This window comes from Arvicola amphibius, chromosome 13, assembly GCF_903992535.2.
Source record: "Arvicola amphibius chromosome 13, mArvAmp1.2, whole genome shotgun sequence".
In the NCBI taxonomy this organism is placed as follows: domain Eukaryota; kingdom Metazoa; phylum Chordata; class Mammalia; order Rodentia; family Cricetidae; genus Arvicola; species Arvicola amphibius.
Window position 1 is genome coordinate 946506 of NC_052059.1, and position 18178 is coordinate 964683.

Genomic DNA, 18178 nt, shown 5'->3' on the forward strand with positions numbered 1-18178 from the left:
ATTTGCAGGTTTACATGAGAATAAGATAAATATGGGTACAAAAAGGTCAAAGGGTCCTTATGACACATAGGTCTCAAGGAAATCCAGGCATGTGTTTTGACATAAAATTTCACTCATAGTTCCATTTGTAAAATTTTTCTCAGAAAAAGAGACACAGATAGTCCTTCGCAGGATACTTCAAACTCCTGACTCAGCTGGTGCGAATGTTACAACACATCCAAGGGAAGAGTCTTCTCTTTTCTTCCTCAGATACCTTTAATTCCCCCTCCTTCTATTTCAGGACAAAGAACTTGAATATAAGCCTGACAGTGGTGTGTTATTTGACTTTTATAAACTATTTTAAAACCATGAACTGGGTCCACTAAGTATTGACAAAATGTGCTTGAGCATAGGATCATAGATCTGATTACAGAAACAGCTCACACACCTAGTTTGGTTTTTTACTTTGTTTTTAATCTTAAAGTGACAAACACAAATCTATTTGGTCATTTAGAAGATTTCTGGATGAAGTAAACAGCAGCAAGTGACTCAAACGTGAGGACAGAGAACGCTATGCTCCATTCACATGAAAAATGTCTCAGACCTGAGATGACAGTAATTGCGACCTTGGCATTCCAGCAAGCACTAAAGATTAGTCATAAACTCACCTGCAAATGTAAGACTTTCCTTATTGTCTGTGTTGCTTTTCTCTTCCTCCTCCCCTATCTCTGACTATATTCACACCAACCTGAGACTTGAAAAAAAGGTTCCCTCTGAATCACAGTCAACAGTGTGAGCCACTCCTCCTTTTGATAAATCTGTGGTGACCCAGTGAAGATGAAAAGGACCCACAGCCTCCAGACCCCACATACATCAAAGCTGGTGAAACAGGTAGGCTGGCTGCTTGTACATTTTATTTATTCAGGATCATCCCGCCAAGTCAACCTCTCCTCTGAAACACCATGCATAGCAATGCCACCAATTAGAAACAGCATCGAGTATTCTTATGCTAATAAAGCACAGTGAAAGGTCCATTGATTTACACATGAACCTGCTGCACAGGCTGGAGTGACTCATCCCGGGTGTGACTAAAGTACTTTCCAGCTGCTGACCTTAATTACCAACACAGTTCTGCACCAATCAGGGTATAACATGCTTTGATTAAGCCTATCCTTGAAAACGGGTGAGCTTGCAGTCTAATTCAGTTCTAGGAACTGCCCTGTGACTTCCCTTCAAAATCTGAGTCTGTGTCTTTGTATGTCCTTTCCCTGGACCCCTCCTTCCCTTTGTTCCCTCCTTTTTCCAACCTTCCAACTCTCATTCCTCCTGCTCTTGCATTTCCTCAAGAATTTCTTTTAACTCCTTACTTTCCAAGTCCTATAAAACTTTGTAGAGAGAGCCCTTTGCTAACCACAGTAAAAAACCATGAGCTTAGCCTAGCATCTTTTATTGTATTTAGTTTCTTAAAAGTGCTTGCCTAAGATCTAACATCATTATTTGTTTTTCTTATCTGCTTCAATAATGTAGTCCACCACCCTCTATTTCAATGCAAGTTTCATGAGATTTGAGGATTTTTTTTCTTTCTTATCCTTTGCTGAAATCCCAGGATCTTGATTAGAGAATCACAAAAGAGATTTGCTCAGAGAATAAGTTCCAAATGTTTAAGGTACATTGATAAAAATCATCAGTTTGAACTAAAGCATAGTTAGTGGAAGAAAGGCATGCATACAAACACACACACACACACACACACACACACACACACACTAATAACATGAATTCAGGTAACTATAATTTAAAAAATCAGTAAGAAAATTCTACTATGAGAACATCAGAAAGACCATTTTAAGTTTACTCTCTCTCTCTCTCTCTCTCTCTCTCTCTCTCTCTGTGTGTGTGTGTGTGTGTTTGTGTGTGTGTGTGTGTGTAACTATTTTCTTTTTCCACCTTTTATTCTTATCTCATACATTGCATCCTGGTGGCAGTGTTCCCAGTCCTCCCCATCACCTCCCCTCTCCCCCTGATCCATCCCTCCTCTAATTCTCTTCCAAAGGGGGAGGGGAAGATCAGGTATACTAGGGATATCAACAGAACATGGCACAACATGCTACAATAAGACTAGGCACAAACCCTCATATCAAGGCTGGATGAGACAGTCCTGTAGGAAGCAAAGGAAAGAGTCGAGGAAATGCCCAACCCCACTGTTAGGAGTCCCTCAAGAACATCAAGTCTCACAACTGTAACATAAGCAGAGGACCCAGCTCAGACCCACACAGGGTCTCTGATTGTTGCTTCAATCTCTGTGATCAATCAAGTTTAAAATTTTATCAGCACTGGTTGAACTTTCTATCTGTACATATGCATCACAAAGAATCATTCCCATCACTTAAAGCTCGAAGTTGATGAAAGAATTTTGATTTTACTCAAAGCCTCCTTGGATAACATTTTAACTGAAGGCACCTTTCAAATTTCTGAGTAGTGGACTGTACACAGAGGGATACTGAAAGGCTAAATATTCCCAGGCAGCAATAAAAATAAGCTTGCAATTCCAAGAAAAAGTAGAACCTTGTACTGGTCCAGAGCTGTGGAGTAAAAAAAAGGTGTGTGGTTAATATCTTTTCCAGATGTAAGCCCAAGACCAGAGGGCATTTTTCCCTCCCACATGGGAAAAACACCTGGAAATATTAGTAGTCTCTGGGACAAGAAATATTCTTTTACTCTTGTGAGTACTTTTACAGTTCTACTCTATGCTGAAAGGATTTTTTAGGGGAAAATAATCTAGAAGTCATTTTCTTTAATTTCATAAGATAAAAGGAGTCTATTACTTAAATATGATTTTTATCTCTAATAATGGATTTTTATTTCTTGGCTGACTGATAAAAGCTGGTCAACCAGGATCAGGCAAAGAGTAGACAGGGGACTGTTTACCCAGTGATGGCAGCTAGTTCAGGATATTTACCTGATAGGCTATGGCCTTGCCAAGTCTCCTTCACTCTCTGGATCTCAGCTTTCACAAAAGCAGGATGAAAGGGGTCTTAGTTCACTCGAATGCTAAGCTCCTGTGATTACAATGTGTGGGTAAGAGGGGCACCGATAATATGAGTAATGGAAACATATTAGAGCCTTAAATGGTAGAAGCAGTATTTAGTCTCCTGGCTGTAGGTATCATATAGAGCCCTTTTATAAGTTCCCAGAAGTGAAACAGTTATCCATTCATGTCTATTTTTCTTTAAACTCTGAGCCAAGGTTTTCCACACTATGGAGCCTCATCCACTAAAGCTACACTCAGTCAGGAACTGCAGCCCTCACCTCCCTACACTTTGTAGCTCTTCTGGGAGTTTTTATACAGTGTGTACCACACACTGCCATGGTTGGCACTTTCCATTCATGGTTATTTCGGTGTTTTCCGTTATTACTCTCGTTATCAATAAGACTCACTCTATGCAAAATCAGGCTATGAAACAGTATAAGGACGGGTTATACTGCGGAGCAGAAGTTAGGCTTGCAGTGCATAATTGCTACTCAGTCTGTCTGAGACACCACTCAAAGTTAGGAATACTACACATCTGTAAGAGTCTACTTCGAAACCAAACATTCCTAAATAAAATACATGTGCTATAAACTAAAAAACAAAAAATGCCAGTTCAGAGGAATTTTCTATGTTTGGATGGAAATGTGTTTGGCTAGACAACATTGCCATAGACACTGTCTCACCACAGAGAAGATTGCTAGCAAAACTTCACACAGTTTTCATTTACGGTAGCAAGATTATATCTTCTTCTTTCTCCTTCTGCTTCTCTAAGACGGGCAATACCACAAATCACATTCACCTTTCACATTTTGGCTGAAATGCTCAGATGATGTGTTCCTTTTCCCAACTCCACACCAACACAGTCATTGTTTCCCCCTACCTTCCCTCTGCATTCATTTAATCTGCTAAGCAAGGGCATTTTGATAAAACCTAGCAACTTGCCCAAGGCTTACACAACTCCATAACATAAATTATAATCTATAAATTGTTGGGAGAAGGGTCAATTGTTCATTCTGTCCTCCCAGCCATGAAATAATCATACAGAAACTGTATTATATAAATCACTGCTTGGCCCATTAGTTCTAACTTCTTATTGGCTAGCTCTTACATAATAATTTAACCCATCTCCATTAATCTGTGTATCACCACATAGCCATGGCTTACTGGCAAAGCTTTGGCATGTCTGACTCTGGCCACAGCTCCATGACATCTCTCTGACTCTGCCCTTCTTCCTCCCAGCATTCAGTTTAGTCTTCCCTGCTTGGCTCTGTTCTTCCCTATCAGGCCAAGCCAGTTTCTTTATTCATTAACCAATAAAAGCAATAAATCCCCTACAAGTCATCCTGAACATATTCTCTAAGAATCGTGTATCATCTGAAATTACAGAATTGGTTATAATCTTCACCTCTGTCATTCGCTGCTTCTGTGTTTATCTTTCTTGGAAATGTAACTTTTAACATTAATTTCAAAGATGAACAGAAATATTTATCTCTGAGTTTGATTCTGAGGATGCTAAACTACGAGGACATATCAAATAAGAAAACCATTACCTGTATCTAAAAATGTAGTTATAAAGATTCACTGAATCAAGTGCTTTGCAAAAGCAAACAAAAACCAAATCATGCATGTGATTTTTATTTTGTTATATGGCATCATAAAAATTTACAGATAAGCCGGGCGGTGGTGGCGCATGCCTTTAATCCCAGCACTCGGGAGGCAGAGGCAGGCGGATCTCTGTGAGTTCGAGACCAGCCTGGTCTACAAGAGCTAGTTCCAGGACAGGCTCCAAAGCTACAGAGAAACCCTGTCTCGAAAAACCAAAAAAAAAAAAAAAAAAAAAAAAATTACAGATAAAACACCTTATGAATACTTTTATTTAAGAAAGACAACAATAGTTCTGGCTAATTCAGAATATTTTCTGGAAGTCAATCCAGTGTTCTCTTGAGGCTTTTGCCAACCTTCTAATGTGAGAATGTTTTAAAGGCTAATGAGGACATTCTTATTCAATATTGTCTTCCATTTCATTTTCACACTAAAATTGGAATCCTTAGTCTCCTGGTGGTTTAGTAATTAGACATTATCATAGCTGTGTTTTGAAACTGAGTTTTTGTCTAGAAATGGAAATTTTTCAGTTCCCAATATAGAAATATTTGCTTGTCTCACTAAAAATGTCTATTGTCTCAAAAGGATGCAATGCTCTTACAAAGAATTTAAATCTTAAAATCTCAAACCATTAAAGCTGTAAACTAATGATGTTTGTTTCATTTCTTAAATAAATACTGATTGAATACTCTCCTAAATTAAAAGAATAAGGTACAACAATATAGATGTATATGATTACAAGATTAGGTTACTACAAGGGCTTCAAAATCTAAATAAAATATGTATTCATAAACAATTGCAGAAACAGTACTGAATGAAGAAGCCAAATTTCCCCATACAAAAATGTTAATGTGAAATAATATCTGAGGTGAATAGGTTCCCCATCCTCTATAAGTTTCTTCTCAGCTATTTGTATTCTTCAATAGTTTGTTTTAGCTTTAGTTTATGCTTGGTTCTATTTATAATCCAAGCCTGTATAACAAAACCAGTTGTGCATATTACAATTCAGATTACTAGAGTTAAAGAACTGTGTAAACACACCACACACACACACACACACACACACACACACACACACCATATTTCTTGAGGAATCCACAAAGAGGCTGAACAGTCCTTCAAATATTCTGCTTGTTTTTCCCCCTTTATGACAAATTGAATCTTTTTTTTTTGTACAGACCATATTCTATCTATCATCAAATCCAACCAGATTCTCTATATAAAATTCAAATTCTGAGCACACTTCACTATTTCAATTGCTGTTACTCCAATCCACATCAACCTTTTCTCTTGCCAGGACTGCAAGAGGCAGTAAGTCAGGCTTCCTCGGTTCTGTCCTTACTTGTGCACACTGGCCAACACTTTGGTCAGAGTAACCACTAAAACAGAAGTGGGTTATTTCACCCTGCTGTTGAAAAGCTTCTTATCTCAATAACCCAGAAGCTCTCCTCTGACCTGCATGCACTGGTTTACCTACTTCATCTCTTTCCCTTCCCACTCTCCTTTCCAGACCCATTGAACTCTGCTCTTCCTTAAGGTATCATGTGTAATTCACCTAAATCCCTGGACATGAGAAATTCTTACCATCCAGCATATTCTTCAAAAGAATATAAAGTATATAAAATTATTTTATATAGTGCACCAGACTTTTTATTTAATTTAGGTTAACATGAACTTCAAAACTCATTGGCAGCAGTGGACTCATGGTGAGCGTGCCTCCCACTGTAAGTAATTGGAAAACTAAAAACAGGTCATATAAATACTAATACATAACACACTAACCCTCCATGTTGAGAAATTTAAGGTTATTTCAGAACTCACTAATGGCATCTTGAAGCCATGAGTCTTCCTTTGTTTTTGTTTTGTAATCCTCATGATATTGGCTGTAGACTTGTCCAATGTCTAGTGCAAATTGTGACATCCCGGTTTATAATTCTTGTTAGGCAGAAAGCTGCCCATGCCTTTGTCTAGGCAACTACTAGACATGAGAATAAGATTAGTCAATAGCCAACTAGAGTGTGTGGTCGGCCCTCAAGTTGAGTATGTGTCCAAGGCGAGAGAGAACATGCATAATGGAAAAGTAGACATTATGGCATTTGCTAGTAGAGAAATTCGGGTAAGTCTAATGCTAAGGTGTACATTTTTTTATTTTGACATCAATTTACTTTTCTGTCACATATAAATATATCTCTGAAGCTTTGTTATATTCAATAGCAATCAAACATATTTGCTAGGTGTTGCCATTTGATAATCTTAATCTATGTTCTGGGGTTACAAAAGTGAGCAAAACTGTTCTTAATAGCTTCCCATAAGAAATGAACACAAAACAAATTGTGAACTGTTTTGTTTTTTTTTTCTAAATTTCAGCTCATTTCTGATAACTTTTCTAGGTTAGAGAACTGAAATCTTACGGCTAATTCTTCTGTGGAAAAGTTCACTAAAACTCCTTTTCTGATACTCCTCAGTTGAGTTAATTTATAACAGGCAAGAAGATGGTAACATAGTTTCTGCCAATCATCTCACTTCCCAGGTATATGGAGATCTCTGGAAAACTAACGTGGAATACTTTTTACCTGAGTTCTATCTAGGTAGGAACATAGAGTTGTTCTTTTATGCATCACGTTAAGCTTACCAAAATAATAACATCTGTAAAGGCATTAATATTTCAAGAATTAAATGTCAATATAATCAAGGAAATTTCAAAAATACAGCTACATACAAGGGAGTCTTGCAAACCCAGGTGATTTTTTCTATGCATAATGATAATGAATTTGGACATAAATAATAGAGATGCTCATAAAACCAATTATTCAATCTATTTAAAATTCTTAAGAATGGCCTCTGCATGAAATGCACGAAAACTATTTCAGAAAAAAATCACATAAATTTAAGTGTGAACCATTAGATTAGACATCAATGAAAAAGCCTGTGTCATACTCCTGGATAAAAAGACGAAATATCACAAAGATGTCAGCTGCTCACACAGTAACACCAAAGCTTAATGGAATGCCACTCAAAATCTTCATGTGCTACATTTTTGGACAACATAAAATGGTTCTAAAATTAATTTTCAAAAAATAGAAAAGGGTATTAATAATTGAAGTTGGCAGATGGACTTTTTCTTTCAACTATTTGGCATGTTTTATAAGGAAAATAGTTAAAATAGGATGAATTTTATCCAAGATTTTATTCAAGAGTAGACATTTCTATCACACCAAAGAAATGATAGCACCAAATGACAACTTCCATTCAAATTTCAATCCATTCTAGTGTAAAGCTGAACATTTTGTCAACTATTTTTAAAAAGAAGAGAAAAATGACATTAAAACGTTTTTAAAATCTAATATCAATTCAGTGAATTCTACATTTGATACCTAACTAAATTCTATATCAAGGCAGATATGAATTTATAAAGATGGCTAATGTGAGAAAATTCACAAGAATAAGGCTGATAGGATTCATTTACCCCCCCCCCCCCCGCGCTTTGAGATAGGGTCTGCTATATAGCCTAGCTTGTTGTTCTCAGTCTCCCAGTACAGGGATTATAGATGTATGTCACCAGGCTTGGCTTCATTTACTTAAATTCATCACTAAAGATAGAATACTGGAAAAATATTTATAAAACTTATGAAAATAATCATTAATGATCTCTTAAGATTTTGGAATTTTTGAAACGTTTCCATTATAAGAACCTGCAAGTGTTATAATCATTAAAGACAAAAGATATTTATTCTTATATTCATCATATTAACTCATCAAAGCCATCGTGTACTGTAACAGTATGTATCTCATCAAGCTTTACAAATCAATAAACGAATGCTAATATCCAACAAAAATGTACAAATTGCAGCAAAAGGAAAGTCTTAGGCCATGTAGTAAGAACTATGAACACGTATTGCTTAAGAACATAAGACTGCCAAGTGGCCACGAAACAAAAACAAGCAGCATGACTTCCCATCATTTGGTTTAGAAACCTGTAGACTGCGATGGGATGGGGCAGAAGCATCTGTACACTACTAATGAGCACACACTTTTTTATTATAGGAAGCAGCCTACACCCATGCCCCCATGTCTGACAGTGCACACTGTGTTCTCTCTGCACAAGGCTCCCGACTGATGGATTCATGGCAGGCTGACATTAAGGCCTAACGCTATTAATCCCCAGAAGCATCTCGGAGGAGGACTGAGTCATAATTCTATAAAAAGAATGCTGTATTCTTCACATAAAATTTAAACTAGGAGTGGCTCCATCCAAATATATATCAAATATTCTTTTGCTCCAATTTGTGATTTATGGGGACTTTTTCCATATTATCCCAGAGACAAAAAGATTCAAGGATGCTTATATCAGCAGCAGCTTTTACACTGATACCCAAATCAGTGGTAATGGAAATTTTCTATTTGGTGTTCATTGGAGGTTGACCGTAGAAACCTATGAGATATCCAACTAGATCACAGATTTCCTCTGGCCTGCTCAAAAAAAGATTTTGCTGAGTAAGCAATGCTTTTGTCAGTACCATAGCCATATCCATCATTTAGCTCAATAACAGTAGCACCATCATATTTATAATCTTATTTATTAAAAATGTAAATATTGAGTATAGTAGTAACAGGCTCCATTTAAAGACAGGATACAACAGTGAACTAAGAAGAGAGAAACCCATGATTTCAAATATATTTTATACTTAAAAAACTAAGTAGTAAGGGTAAATCTTTAGAATAAAGCCATTCATTCCATTTATTTCTTTTTCCTTTTGTGTGAGGGGAAATACTTCTATTCTTTTTGGGGTGACTATTTTCAGGCTAAACTCTTTACAGAAGCACTTATATGCCAGGCTTAAAGTCCAGCAAAACATTCAACATCAGATATACTTCTATCATTATTGCAAAAAAATGTTCATAATGATTCACTTTTACTAAAACCAACATGTACACTTTTATAACTGGTCTTTTGCTAAGGGTATGACCCAATACCAAAGACATTTTTTATTCATCCAAAAAAATAGTTTTGAGTGTCAATTATTTGTTAAGTTTTTTTTTTTCCTGGTGCTATCAAGAGAGGAAACACTAAAATAGACAAAAACTCTCCCCTGATGTACAGGTACCCTGTATAGACAATAAGCAGATAAATGAACAAAATATGGAGAATGTTAGAGTAATCTTACCTAAATGACTTAGGAATGGAAGTTCAAAATCAAATGGAAATAGGAAATATTTGGTCAGGGCAATGAAAATTTAGACAGAATACACTGAAAGGACATGCTAGCAGAAGAAAAGAGAAGAGCCTAGGATACAAGGGTCTTTGATAGTTCAAAAGGTAGGAAGGAGACAATGTGGAAGTGGTAAGACTCAGAAGAAGGGTGGAAGGGGAGAATGTGTTCTAGAGGTAATGGAGGTCACATCATGTGGGATGCAGGAAGTGAGACCTAGACCCGCAAGAATGATAGGACACTCTTACTGTGTTTTGAGAACAGGCATGGTTTTGTTAAATGTGTTGATTGCATTTGTTCTAGTAAATCACAGTAACAGAATATAAGTCATAGGGCAGTAACAACAGAGGCACTAGTTGAGGCACAGAAGTAACCACAGCAAGAGCTGAATGAGTGTGAGAAGAAACAGTAAGGCCTGATCACATTTTATACATAGGTTATCACAAAACATATCAGACATTTAAAAATGTGATACTATTTAATTAACCCACAGAGGCCCACTCATCTACCACGTTGGTACTGCTGCTAACAGTTTACTTATCATATTGAATATTCATCCACCTCAAGTTTCCTTCATCCCTCCATCAATCATTAAGTTTATAATGAATCTCAACATAAACTGCTGACATCTGTACCTGTCTTCCCAAATAGTTCAGCATGCGTATCAACTATATCTCAATATATTTATAGTATATGCCATATAAATAAAGTAAGTTTTAAGTCATTTCAGTGTTCAATATAGTACCTTCATTGACAGTTTTTCGTGCTCTCTTCTGGTCAATCTCTCCTATATGCAAATAAAATATTATTCTAAATGTTTCAACACTATTTTTTTAAATTTTAAAAATATTGTACCAATGTTTTTGCATAAGGCTTTTCAGCATCTTGAAAAGATTCAGATATGTTGCATATGCCATAATTCATTGTTTTAAGTGCATCTCCAATGTGTTAGATGAGACTAAGTCAATTAATAGAGAATTCTTATTTTCCAAACATATTTGGTTTAACTTGTTGACATATATGAAGCTGTTCATTGTTTTCTAAAACCAAAACTTAGAGTTGAGATTTAGATTAGTCATCACTTATAAAAAATACCTCAGGTTTTACAGCATTAATTTTTCTTGTGCCTTAACAAAGAGCACACAGCATTTACTAAACCATAACTTTAGTTTGTCACTCTGTTGATCATTATCTTCGTTTTATCAGTTGTTTTATTTCTAGTATCCTTTTTAGTTTTGCATGTGTATGTATGTGCTATGTATGTGTTTGTATATGAGTCTATACACAAATGTGAAGGTCCATATGGACATACATATGAATGTATCTCAGAGTCCCAAGGTTCGCTTTGAGAGTATCTTCATTAATCAATTTCTACCTTTATATATTGAAGCAAGGTCTTCCCCTTGAGCCCAGAGCTAGGTCTAACCAGCCAACTTTTCCCAGAAACCCTCTACGTCTGTTTCCTGAGCACTGGTACTGCATGAATTTTGGGAATCTAAACTCTAGTTCTCATATTTGAGCAGCAAGTGCTTTGTTCTTGAAACCATCTCACTAGCCCCTCCCGTGTTCTTTTTATTAAAAGCAGATGAGGAGAGGAGGAAGCAGATGTGCTATTGAAAATAGCACCAAGCTTAGAGCCTCCTGAGAGCAAGCATCAGGTCCCATTTTCCAGTGAGTCTCCCCAGTCTCAGTGCCTGCAGCATCTTATATGAAAAGGCTCCTTTTTGTTTGACCTTCACTAACGCTTCACTTTAAAGGATAAAAAATTGCTCGATAAACATTTCGCTGCAAATACTTGAAAATTATAAGGAGGTAAGACTTGGATTCAGAAGTTTACTTCAATATTAGGACTTGACTGTGCCAAGGCTTACCCCATTCTCTAGGTCTGGATGTTCTTTGACTACATTTCAGGGAATCAGAAGAAAAAAAAAACAGAGTCAAGATGTACCAATTTCAGGTTCTGTGATGAAGATTCTAAGGTCTACAAAGAAGGAGCGAAAACACAGACAAGATGAAAAGTGATACATAATGAACAGATTATTCTAAAATTTGTTTTATAGTGTCTCCAAATTGACTTGTTTTCCCTGAACACAAACACTTTGCTTCAGATGACTTTGTGTACATCACTATACCTGATAATTACTCTTAATCAACTAATCAGAGGATTTTACCTTGAAAATAAAATGCTTAATATCACATTTTGATCCAGGTAAATACTTGCTGATGATTGTGAAGAAAACTTTTCATAAGATTGTTTTTTCTAGTTGTCTATCTTCTCTTCCTTGGAACCAAAGTTTAATATGAAACTAATAGCTTTTAAAAATACATCAGTCATTTGGGGTTTAGCAACCATAAGTTTGCTAAGATAGATACAAAGATACACAGACCAAATAGTGCTTCATTACCAGGAGAAGCAAAAGGAGACTGAATGCAGCACAATTCACTATGAAATTCTATTTACTACTCTTTTCTTGTAAAAAGCTTAATTCTTAACTAAAAAAAATAATTATCTCAATATCACTGAGGAACAAATACATTTTAATTTTGTTCCATAATGTACAAATCATGGATTTTGATTTTAAACACATTCTGTGTCACTAATATAAAAGGAATTTTAACATCTAAATATATTTTAATTACCCAGATCCATAAGAATATCAATACAGATATTGCTTAGAATGAAAGACTCAATTGAGGATATTGGAAACATGTGGTTTGCTGTTTCTGGTGATAATATGGGTTTAACAGCTATTCTCAGTTGGCTGAAACATTTTTTTAAAGGCCTTTTTATTGGCACATAAAATGTTTACACATCCATTGATGTGGGACTCCTCTCTGTACGCTGTGATTACCATTGAATAATTAAGAAACTGCTTTGAGCCTATAGCAGAGCAGGGCAGAACAGAGCTAGGTGGGGAAAGCTAAACTGAATGCTGGGAGAAAGAAGGCGGAGTCAGGAGATGCCATGTAGCCCCGCTGGTGTCAGATGCCACAACTTTACCCAGTAAGCCATAGCCATGTAGTGATACACAGATTAATGGAGATGGGCTAGTTTAGGGTATAAGAGTTAGCCAGAAATATACTTAAGCTATTGACCAAACAGTACTGTAAATAATATGGTTTCTGCATGATATTTCAGAAGTCTGGGTGGCCGGGAAAAAACAAGAGGCCTCCCTACAATAATCCAGGAGTATAACAAAGTATTTCAATACATGAATACATCTATAGATATTTTGTGGTTCAAATCAAGATAATATTACCATCTCCTTACCACTATAACATGCTTGAGCTGTATCTTCTGATTATTCACAAATATATGATATATAATAGATTAGTGTTATATATTGCATATATGTATTATATATAATATTATATATACACATGTGTGTATATATGTATGTAGGTATGTATATGCACTAGTCTTATGTCTTAGTTGGGGTTTCTACTGTTGCTATGACATGCCATGACCAAAAAACAAGTTGGGGAGAAAAGCGTTTATTTGACTTATACTTCAGAATTGCTGTTCGTCATTGAAGGAAGTCAGCACAGGAGCTCAAACAAGGCAGGATCCCAAATGCAGGAGCTGATGTAGAAGTCATGGAGGGGAGCTTCTTACTGGCTTGTTTCCTTTGACTTGCTCAGCCCACCTTTTTACAGGTCCCAGGATCAGCAGCTCAGGGATGGCACCACCCACCATGGTCTGGGCCCTCCTCTATTGATCACTAGATGAGAAAATGCCTTAGCACTGGATTTCAAGGAGAGAATTCCTCAGCTGAGACTCCTTCCTCTGATGACTCTAGCTTGTGTCAAATTGACACACAAAACTGCCCAGTACAACTCAGTAAGTTTTAATTAGAATAAATTCTTTGTAAAAGTCTCAAATAGCTCACAAGATAGTAAGCAAATATAGAACAAGAAAGAACTGAGAGATATGGGCACCTATGGAAGGAATCTGACAAATCCAGCTGGCTGTAACTCTGATTTTAGAGGTTGTGAGAGGGGAACAGAGGTGTTGCCATGGTCTTCCAATGGACTCAACAACCTGTGGAGTCAGAGGCTATAGGTAAATCTGTGCAGGATTTGGACAAGGAGACCATGCTACAAGCGCTTATACTCTGAGTCAGCACTGATAAAGGCTTCTAGACAAAACTCTCCCAGAAAGTCAGAACAAAATGGAAACCATTAATTAGTCCAACTTGAACTATAAACTTTTAATATCTTTAGATGCTGCACCCTTGTGGGGACCCAAAAATGTAAGCCTAATCCACTTTGTCTGAAGATCAGAGATTTGAGTTTATTTTTGCTCTTTCAAAGTTGTTGACAAAAGGTGTGGCTACAAAACCAGATATCCTGACCTACGGAGTGGTTATTTGGTGTTTTGGACAATAAGATGGTCCATATAGTTGGGTCCTCTCCACCCTGACGAAAGGTCAGAGAATTCAACGATACTTCTGCTCCTTCTTTTAAAATAGGAGGTTTGACATAGGGAGTGGCTGCATAAAGGATACTTGGTCTAGGGTGTATCTTGCCCAAGACATCAAATGTTTGGCTCAGAAAATAATGGCTTGATGTTTTGTATTGTGGCATAAATGTTTATGGAAAATAAATGCAGGTGAACTCAGAACTGGAAATACAGTTGCCCTCCCGGTACTATCCTATGTCTCTGTGTTTCTTATCTCTGTTCCTCCAACCTAACATTTCTAATCCTCATGCTCCTACCCTGGAAAGCACTAACCTGCCGTGTTTCTGAACCACAGCAGAAATCACCCCAAAAATATGGCTCCCAATATGCCTTTTCTAGAAAAATCATTTTCATCTAAAATCCCCAACGAGTTTGTGAAGAATGTTTTTAGAGATTTCCTAATAAAAGGAAGAAAAAATAAAACAGCAAAAAACACTACAAGAAAGACAAAAGACACCTTTTGTGAAAATATACAAGGGGGAATAAAAGATAACAAAGTCTTTAGATAGTGGAAATACCAAATGTTAAGTTTCTCAAGCAAGGACAAAAGGCTGAGGTACCCATTTAACATATCAAAGCTGGACCTGACTGCTAGGTTTTCCCAGCATCCCCCTCCCCCCCCCCAGTCTCCCATCTGTTACAGGGTGTGACTTGAATATCCTGCCCTCTACCCTGAACTCTCCAGTCCTGACCTTCCCCCAAAGGCTCTTCCCTAACTAATTCAGATATTTTTGGTTATCCACCCCTTTTTGGACCCTTGGCCTCCTTGCTGCTGTACCTGGTCCCCTCTCATCCTTCTCTCTTCTTCTCTCCTTCTCTCCACATGGCTCAGTTCAGCTTGGTCATGAATACTCTATCCTTTCCCACACGTGTCCATTAAGCTTTCTCCTCTACCACACCTAGGAGCAATCATGTCCTTTCCTTTCCTTCTCATTTCTTTTTTTTATTCATCTAGTGCCGAAACTGTTAGAGTTGCTTAAGTGGCTTCCTCTCTCCAAGGAACTCCTCTGAACCAAGCTTCTGATCTGACTCTCCTAAGGTATGTATGGATTGCTTGCTTCTGATGGCTTTTGCCACCCACCAAATGTGATTCCAGAGTTCACCTCTTCAACTGCTTCTTTCCTCCACCTTAACTAACTATCCACCTCTTCTCGCCTCTTGGTGAGTGTCCTCTCTCCCAGCTCTACTCTTTTGGGCTTCCCACCATATAGGCAAACACTTCTTCACCTGTTTGGGACACCCTCCAAGTGGGCATATTCCTACCATGTCATTTGAGCTTCCCACCACATGGGTGTATACCTTGCAATGCCCTTCAGAGATCCACCACATGGGAAATTCTATTTACTAAGACATTTGCACTTCTCAAGGTATTTTTTTCCTTTATCTGCTCTAACTAACTACTTGTCTCTCCCCTTCTATTGGGTGTCACTCTGGAGCTCCTTGCTTTGTCTACTTTTACCATGAAAACCACACAAGTACATCAAGAAGCTTCCTCTATTCCTATTGGGACTCCATCATGTGGAAAAAGATGCCTCTCCTCTGTGATTTGGGACATTTCTCTCTGACAAGTCTCTCAGTTCACTTAGGGATGCCCAAGATTGGAATTGTTGTTACCATGACACTTTTCCCCTCTGTTCCATCACGTCTCCTCTCAGCTCCTTCCTGGAACTTCCCCCACTCCCCTTAGGAGCTGACTACAAACTCCAGGTTCTAAAAGAACAGAAAAAGCTCCATTTGAAAAAGAACTCCATTTTAGACAGGACCTGACTTGGGGGAGTAGGTGGTGAATGCAGCCAAGGAAAGTCATAAACATTCCCAAGCAACTGTGCCAGCCCTGGTCAAAGTGACCCACCAGAGTGTCCAAACAACATCTGCTTGCTTCAGACGTCCTTGTATGTATCTAACTAACCACTGTTTTAAAATTCCCTTATATGCCAACCAACAAATTCAAATGTTGTATACTTTTACCCAATCCTAAAACGTCAAGACTTGTGTCACCCTGCCTTGCAGTTTTCTCTTTAGAAATCACTTACCCTGAAGCCTGGGGGCTGTTTTCCCCACCCACTATGGCAGCATTTTGGACATGTAATCAATAAATGCCAGTGTGTTTGCATCTGATACCGACGCTGTGGTCGTCTTGTTTGGGGGTCCTGTGACATAGGCATAACAGTTCTACGACCTCTTCCTTGACCCATTTTCCCTCAGAGTTACCTGTTCTATCTCTCCTAGTGCCCTTCTGGACCTGTACTTTGTGAGTTTCTTTGCCTCCCCATAGGAGCGGCCTGCTAAGTTTCAAAGCTCCTCTATGCCATTGCGGCTTCTACATTGAAAAGCTTCCTTGGGTGGAGTTCCTACTTGTTACTCCCTGTCCCTTATGGTTACACTTTTCTCTGTCTCTTAGCTGCCTAACCCTCCCTATGGCAGAGTAATTTTTCTTTTGTGGCCCTTCCTCATAGTTTCTTAAAGCCTTACTATCTTCCTGAAAACTTAGTATATCTTGAAGGTCAAAGATGGCAGAGTTCCAAATTCTCTCAGACTGTAACAACTTCTGCAACTGCACAAGCAAATTATCCCAAAGTCTCTTATCTCTAAGGTTTTAGAAATTCCCACTCTTCAATATTTTATCTCTATTTTTCTGTGCTCTCTTCAAGAAATCTTTTAAACAGTCTTTATCTCCAAATTGATTAGTAAATTCACTAGTTAAATAATATGTAAAATCTGTCACCAAATTTGGCTTAAAACTTATAGCAATAGGCTTATAATTAAAACCTATATAAAGGACCAAATGCCAGGCTGGTCCTAGTGTCCCGAGAAGTCAGGCTTGATATAGAGACTTCAACCCACCCAACACTCCCAGACTTTACATCCAAGTCTAGGCTCCATATCCTGCATTACAACTTCAGAAAAAGACTTCTGCTTTATCAGAGGTCAGGCTGGATTGAGGGATCACAGTTAAGACATGGCCCACCATCCACTACACCCCTTTACGCCTGCCCATCAAACCCAGACTGCACCTGTGATTTGAAAGAAAATGGCCCCCAAAGGGGGTGGCACTATTAGGAGTCGTGTCCTTATTGGAGGAAGTGTGTGTGTGTGTGCGTGTGCGTGTGCGTGCGTGTGTGTGTGTGTGTGTCACTGCATGGGTAGGCTTTGCAGTCTCTTCTCAAGCTTCACTCAGTGTGACAGTCGACTGCCTGCTGCCTTCTGCTCCAGTTGTAGTCAGCTCCATGTCTGCCAGAACACTGCTGTGCTCCCTTCATGATGATAATGGACGGAACCTTGCAAATTGTAAGCCACTACGTCAATTAAATGTTTTCTTCTTAAGAGTTGTTGTGGTCATGTCTTCTTTATACAGCAATAAAAACCCTAAGAGAACCCCCTTCCCTGGGCTCCATATCCCAACTTGTAACTTCAGAACAAAAGAAAAACAAATCCCAGACCTTGATCTGACATCCAAAGGCGAATGCTGTTCTGTATTACAGCTAAAGAGTAAATACTGTCAGGTATGTTAGCTGAAGACCTAGAACCCCAGCCCCTGAGTTACTATAAAGGCTATTGGAGCCTAAGGTAACCCTCCTAGGTAATGAGTCTCTATCATTTTGATTGATATGTAGACTGTTTATATTTCCATTTATGCTTTATCCTTAGATCTCTGAAGATATTAACTGACTGTAGCTTTAAAAGCAGAAAGCACTCAGCTCATTTCTCCCAAGGCTTCGGATGGCCCCTCAGTTCTCTTTATCTGTAAAAATCAGGCCACAGGCCTCATTTTCCTAGAGCTACTACTACATTTAGACACAATTTATCTTGTTTCCAGATTCCAAAAAGGAGATAAACTCACAAAACAGATTTTAATGTAATTTTTACTATTCCTTTATCTAAAGAAACTCTTTT